The 7188-nt window shown below is 39.6% G+C and overlaps 1 non-coding gene across 1 annotated transcript; it reads right to left on the minus strand.

Moving 5' to 3' along the window:
* Positions 1–389: 389 nt before the first annotated feature.
* Positions 390–496, minus strand: LOC112090039. The gene has a single exon (XR_002901398.1). It is a non-coding gene; the product is annotated as a small nucleolar RNA R71 (small nucleolar RNA).
* Positions 497–7188: the final 6692 nt, after the last annotated feature.

Genomic DNA, 7188 nt, shown 5'->3' on the forward strand with positions numbered 1-7188 from the left:
AGCAACAGGGTCCACCACCACGTCCAAGACAAGTTGTAGGAGTTGGTGATGAGGCCAATGCATAGGGTCAGAGACATGGGATTCAGGCTCCAACACCTGAAAACGATTTTGAGATCAAGTCTGGCCTGATCAACATGGTGCAATCAAACAAGTTCCATGGCTTGGCATTAGAAGACCCATTAGATCATATTGACAACTTTGACAGAGTTAGTGATCTAACTAAGATGAATGGAGTGAGTGAGGACAGTGTCAAGTTAAGGTTATTTCCTTTTTCTCTAGGAGACAAAGCTCATCAATGGGAAAAGTCTCTACCTCAAGGATCAGTCACAACATGGGAGCAATGCAAAAGAGCATTTCTAACCAAGTTATTCTCTTCATCAAGAACAGCAAGGTTAAGAAATGAAATCTCAAGTTTTATTCAGAAGAACCATGAATCCTTTTGTGAGGCTTGGGAAAGATTTAGAGGGTATACCATGCAATGCCCTCACCATGGATTCTCAGATTCTCAGCTGTTAAGTACCTTCTACAGAGGTGCTTTACCAAAGGTCAGACTCCTCTTGGACACTGCTTTAAATGGTAATTTCATGACCAAGGAAGTCAATGATGCCATGACCCTTGTGGAGAATGTAGATCAGAGTAAGAAGCTTTATGGATCAGACTTTGACAGGAATTTTAGGGGTGCTGTGAGTGCTGAAGAGGAAAGGACAAGGAAAGACATCTGGTCGGTCTCTCAATGAGAAGCTAGATAAACTTCTCCTAGCTTCTCATAAGTCAGTCAACTTGGTTAGAGATGTGAATCATGTGTTTCAAGACACATTTCAAGGGGAAGACATCACAGCTAAGGTAAACTTTGTAGGTGGACAACAAGGTTACCAAAAAGGGTTTATCTACTACAAGAATCACCCCACCCAGAACTTTCACCCTCACATCAAAAACCAACATGGTTTTGTCCCTCCCCAACAACAAAGCCTCCAACAGAACTCAGGCAATAAGGATCAAGAAGTACATAACCTTCTCCAGCAAATTGTCCAAGGTCAAGCAAGTGGTGCCATGGACGTCAACAAGAAAAATGGCACAGATTAACAACAAGGTGGATTGCACTTATTCTGATCTTCTAACTCAACTTTCATCCCCGGCTTCCAAAGTCAAGACTATAGAGTACAACAAGGGCCACTACAGTTTTCAAGCTGAAAGATCTTTACCAGGGACATCAGTTGCACATCAAACAGAATACTGCAATGCAATCCTCTCAAATGATGAGAATCATGCTGCTGTCCAAGAAATTGAGGATCTTCTCCATGGCAATGTCTCAAGTGCACCAAGCCTGACAAAAGATGATGAAGACACCCTCATAGAGTAGTTTGAGTTCCTTTTCTGTGATCTCAATGAGGACATTGAGAAAGAAGGTGGGGAGGCAGCTTGTTTTGATATCAAAAAGAATGATTCTGAGATTGCTGAAGGAAATGATCATAGAATAGTTCAAGGAAGGACATCTAATGGAGTCTCTAGCACTAGTTCAACAAGGGTGAAACCCAAATCTATTCTCAAGCTAGGTAATCCAGGAAAGTTCTCCATCTCATGCTCTCTTGGAAGTTTGAAAGTGGACAATGCTTTTTGTGATTCTGGATCAAGCATCAGTGTAATGTCTTTAGACATGGTTGAGAGACTAGGGATCAAGAGTCTTAAGCATCACCCCATGTCAATCACCTTTGGAGATTCATCATCAAAGAAACCATATGGAATCTTTGAAGACTACCCATTGAACATTGGTGAATGCACAGTTCCAACTGATTTTGTAGTCATGAAGATGAAGAAGACCAAAGAGCTAACTCTTTTGCTTGGAACTCCATTTCTGAACACCACAGGAGAAAGGATGGACTTTGATACTCAAAGAGTGGTGCTTGCTAAGGTAGATGATGAAGTATCTTATCCTCTTAAGCCTCCTCTTGCTGGGTTTTGTGGAGTTATATCTGATGATTCTGATGAGTTGAAACGCTATGGGATGATGTATGTGGGGAGTATTGGAACTATAGAAGAAGCTCAACCCCTTGCATCTGTTGAGAAAAAGAAAGAATCCCTGATAAGACCTGATCTTGAGCTTGAAGGGGATTTCTTTAGTGATGATGAAGCTTGCTTGAAATCTCTATCTCCTACACCAAGTGAGAAAGAGACCAGCAGCAACAAAGACAATGGCTCAAGGTCTCAAGACAAGAACCCACCAAGCACCAGACCATTCACTCTTGAGTCATCTTCTCAAGTCTTAACTCTCACTCCATGGAAGTTTGATGGTGGAGCTGTGGACTACAAGGTTAAAGGTAGTGGAAGATCAAAACCCTTTGCTAAGGTCAGGGCAATCCTCACACAAGAGCTCATAGACAAAGGATCAACTGGTGTTCAAGAGCTGATGAACAAGGCTATCACACTTGAGTTCATGGACAATACAAGGAGCATCAATGCTTCTCCTCACCCTCACTAAGAAAAGAGTGTAAGAAGTCAAACTTAGTGACTTTAAACAAAGTGCTCTTGGGAGACACCCCAAGCTTATCCTTTGTAAATACTCTTTTTCATGCTTTCTTTTGCTGTTTTTAGGATGTTTTGATGTCTTGCTTAAGTGTAGACAAGTTTCTGAGGTGTTTGGGAGCTGCCATAAGGAGAATGGACCAAAGAAAAACTGATAAATCGTGTGAGGATTGCATTCATATCGAGCAGATGTCACTCGGTGTATTCACTCGGTGTAACGAGTTCAAAATGCCGAGTGAAATTCAGTCGGTGTGGAGCAAGAAGGGCCGGACATGGCCAGCACCGAGGAGATTTCTGTCGGTGCTTCTTGTCGATATAATGCTTTCAAAATGCCGACTGGATATCGACCACATACACCGAATGAAATTCACTCGATGCGACCTTGAGAAATTTCTTGGTTCAGCGGTCTTTGGTGAGCCAAGGTCAAAGTCAAAGCCCCAGCTGCATCCACGTGTCTCAAACTAACCACAAAGGGGCTTTAGCTTCAACCAAATGGGCCTAAAGTCTCCAAACACATCTCTAAGCCCTTGATCAGGTAACACTCCAACCTTGTACATATGCATATAGTATAGCTTATTTTCTCTTTGCATTTTGTGATTTTGCTTTGCACTTCTCCTTCATGCTTTTATAACACAAGGGACTGTGTTAGCTAAGTGTGGGGGAGGGGTTTTATGTCTACTAATAATGTTTTCTTTGATCTTATTTTCCATTTTGAGTCTTGAGTCTCATTCTTGCATGCATTCATATAGTTTCATCTAAGTGCATATAAAAACCAAAAAAAAATTGAAAAATCTAAAAACATTTACACAAAAAAAATGCTCATGTAGTTGCATTCTCATTTTTAGGATTGAGTCTAGTTGCATCATATCGATTGCATTATGCAATGGAGCAATGATAGGTTTTCCTTGAGAGTAAATCACTTTGAGAATTTGGATAAATATGCTTGTGAATTGACTTCTATGCTTGCAAGGTTTGAAATGATCTAAATCTGAGAAGCAAGTTTGAATTGAACTCAACTATAATAAGTGAAAACACTGAACTTGACTTGAAATTCTCATTTGATGCATTGTTTGAATAATCTTGTGGATACCAACATACATATTTGAGCTAGAATCCTGTTTTTACCATCCTCTTCCTTAGCTCAAATAGCTGAATCTGCATAATAGATCAGTTTTCCTCACCCTGAACCCATCCTTCTTTCAAGCCAATTGTTTGTGTGTGATTGAGGGGCCACCTTCGACCAAACTTAGCAGAAAGTGTTAGGTTTAGGGCGACAAGGGCAAGTCTCATTGTGTGTTAAGTTCCATCATCACGGAGCTGAGAGATTTGGCAAGAATTAAGTGTGGGGGAATAATTGTTGGTGAGTGGAAAAAGGAGAGATGAGTGGAAATAAAAAGAGAATGGTGAGAACTAGGGGATAGAAAAAGAAAAGAAATCAGTCTTGGAGTTTTAAGTCAAAGAAAGTGAGCTCTAGTGTTTTGAAAAGAAAGAGTCTAGCCTCTAAGTGAAAGGAAAAGAAAAGAAGCCAAAGAGCTCAAATATTTTAAAAAGAAAGAAAAAAGAGGCTAGAAGTTACAAAAGAAAGTGAAAAAGAGCTATGGAAAGTTTGAACTCCAAGACTTGTGTATGAAAAGGAAAGTGAATCCCCTAGTGAGAGAGGAAGGAGTGTCAAAAGTAAGCAAGTGAGAAAACTTTGAGTAGAGTGTGGGGTGGGATGAGTTCTTGCCCTTGTATGCATAGGTAGCCTTTTACCTTTAGCATTCTGCCAAAGTTTGGTCATTCATAGAGAGATCCCTTGCTGCATTGAACCCACTCAGGCACTGATGAGATCATTTTAGTCTCATAACCTCACCCTAGCCAAACTAGCTTGTTTAGACATTGCATCATTTGATCCACTTGGTTAAAAGCTTAATGAATGTCAAAGAGTTGAGGAATAAGAGAACTTGTGGAGGTTTCTTGTTGTGTTGTTATATCTGAGTATGGTCTTGCATTGCATATTGAGCATGAACTTGAATTCTCTTAGTGGTCACTTCTCTCAAAGGAAATATGAACTCCCAATGCATTCAACCTCTCTCTCTCATTTGTTCTTTTTGCTTGAGGAAAAGCAAAGGGAAAGTGTGGGAGAGTTGATATATTCATAATTTGCATACTTAGGATTGCATTTTTGGTCCAAATATTGAGTCTCATGCATACATTTAGGTAGTTTTCAATGCTTTTGTCCTTATAGTTGGTTTAGGATAGGAAATGCATTAGGTCCTAGAGAGTCTTTCACTTTTGGAGTGTTTACAGGTGTTTTAGAGTCAATTTCGAGCATTTGGAGCAGAAACTGTGGAGATACCCTCGTTTGGATGCATCAAACCCGGACAAGTGTAAAGGAGCCGACAATCCCTCTACTTCATCGCCTTATAAGGAGGACGTTTATTGCGATTCAGCCTCCTGTTTCTTCTTCAAGATTCAAGAGGGCTGAGTCTAGTTTCCATAACACATGAGATCACTCAATTTGGAGGTCGGAGCTGAAAGTTACGCAAATCACAAGGAACACATCTCTTGCAGGAGCTAAAGGACCAAAACGACGCGCCTCAAAGAACCGGTGATACGGACTGATGGACTCGGACCCTTCATCAAAGTTGTAGCGGACGGATACATCTGGCTCCTGGAGTTGACAGAGCGAGGTTCGGACCACTGAGCTGAGAGTTATGAATGTTTTGGTGCAGGCGGTTCGTATTCATATCGACCACTGGCACCGACTGAAAGTCAGTCGGTATGAATGCAAAAAAAACCTGATTTTTGCTGACCCTTGGAGTCTAAATTGCCGAATAAATCCATAGGAGCCATACCGAGTGAAAGTCAGTCGGTGTTCATCCCCTGAAGCCCTTCTTTAAGCCACACCGAGCAAGCACACCGAGTGAATTCCAGTCGATATTCTCATTAAGAGATTCTTAACACCACACCGACCAAATGCACCAAGTGAAATTCTGTTGATACTACCTTGATCCAGGACGTTATTTTGGACCTTTCTGGGCCAATATCCAGCTTGTAAAGGGTTGGCCCATTAAGAAAACTCTTCCTATATAAAGCTATGAGACATTATTGATTAGAATAGGGGTTATTCTCTCTTTTCTCTGGGCCTCTTTTGTGAAAATCCAGATTTTGTTAAGAGATATCTCAAGGATTTAATCAATCTAAAGTTGTTTCTTATCATCTTCTCTTCTTATCTTTGCTTCTAATCATGTTTAACATCACCTCTTGCAAAAGATTAGGTGTGTTAAGCATGATTAGTGAGTAGTCTTCTATTAAGCTTCTAAGTGTGTAGATTTAGGGTGCTTAGATGTAGATTAATGATTATTTAAGCTTAGATTCTCTTCTCCTTTCCTTAGTTAGCTGATCCTAATGCTAGGTCCTTGCACATCACTTGGGTCTAGAATCTGGGTTTTTCATGCACAAAAGATGTTTGATGAAATGCCTGAATGAAAGCTAACTAAGGGTTTCTGCATTAATGCCATGATGATGTTTGTTAATTGCATAAATGACATATTAGAGTTGATTCTTAATGCGTACTAGTTCATATTTCACAAATGAGAATTAGGTTTGAAAATGGATTAGTATAGAGATTATTACCTTCATGAGAGGATTAATCTAGCTTTAAACTCTAAGTTGATTGGATTAGAGATCATGTGATTGCTTGCTATGTCTTTCTGTTAAAGATTCAGTCTTTCTTTGTTAGAGATTGTTTGGTCATTAGGCTTGGAACATTATGCTTGTTGATTGCTTGGTTATCTCTAATGGTTGTTAGACTTGATTAAGTGATTTGCAAAGGAAATTCTGTCATGGGAATGAATTAATCTATTTTGGAAGTCTAGACTAAATAATTGCAAGTGATGCATTGTTTGCTTAGCATCATGAATTAAGCATTGAAAGCACCCTGATCAATGATCACATATAGAGATTTAGCTTTCTCTTTATTTTGAGTTTGAGTCTTCGTTTTGTTTGTCTTGTTTGTCTGTTCTTTAATTAGTGCTTGTTCTTGTTTGCTTTATGTTTTTAGATCACCTTGTTACCAACTCATTTGCTTATTAGACTTGAATTAAGATAGATCCTCATAATTCTAGTGTCTAGAATCTCTCCATATGGATTGATACCTCAAGTGCTACAATGATATGAGTAGTTGAGGAATTGATCAAGGATTGAAAAATTCCTATTATCAGCTCTCCATCGTCACTCTGTCTTCAATAAGAGAAGTTTTTCTGCAACTTTGTTTCTTTTACGTTTATTCTTCTTAGTTCTAAACGATGATAATGTATACCTCAGCCATGTCTGAGTAGTCGAATGACATCTAGGTTTTTAGGAAAAGGGATTTTGATTTTTATCATGATTCTCCCATTCATCCAAATCTCAAAGCGGTAATTCTGGATTGATCACCCAGAATCCGATTCTAGGTTCAATCCGAGCCACGAGAGTGTTGTATCTGGGTTGCCTGAACTGGATCTTATGGACGTCACCGTCGTAAGAGACGAAAGCTACCTACGGAGGATACATAAGCACAGATGGATTCCGATCTATAAAATATGATCTTATTCTGGCAGTTAATTGCCATGAACAAGTGATTAGATGATTAGGGTGACGAGAGTTGGCTACTCTTAAATGTGTCTATCCTAGTTTCAGAGTCAT

The sequence above is a fragment of the Eutrema salsugineum genome, unplaced genomic scaffold (genome assembly GCF_000478725.1).
Source record: "Eutrema salsugineum unplaced genomic scaffold, Eutsalg1_0 scaffold_11, whole genome shotgun sequence".
Taxonomy (NCBI): domain Eukaryota; kingdom Viridiplantae; phylum Streptophyta; class Magnoliopsida; order Brassicales; family Brassicaceae; genus Eutrema; species Eutrema salsugineum.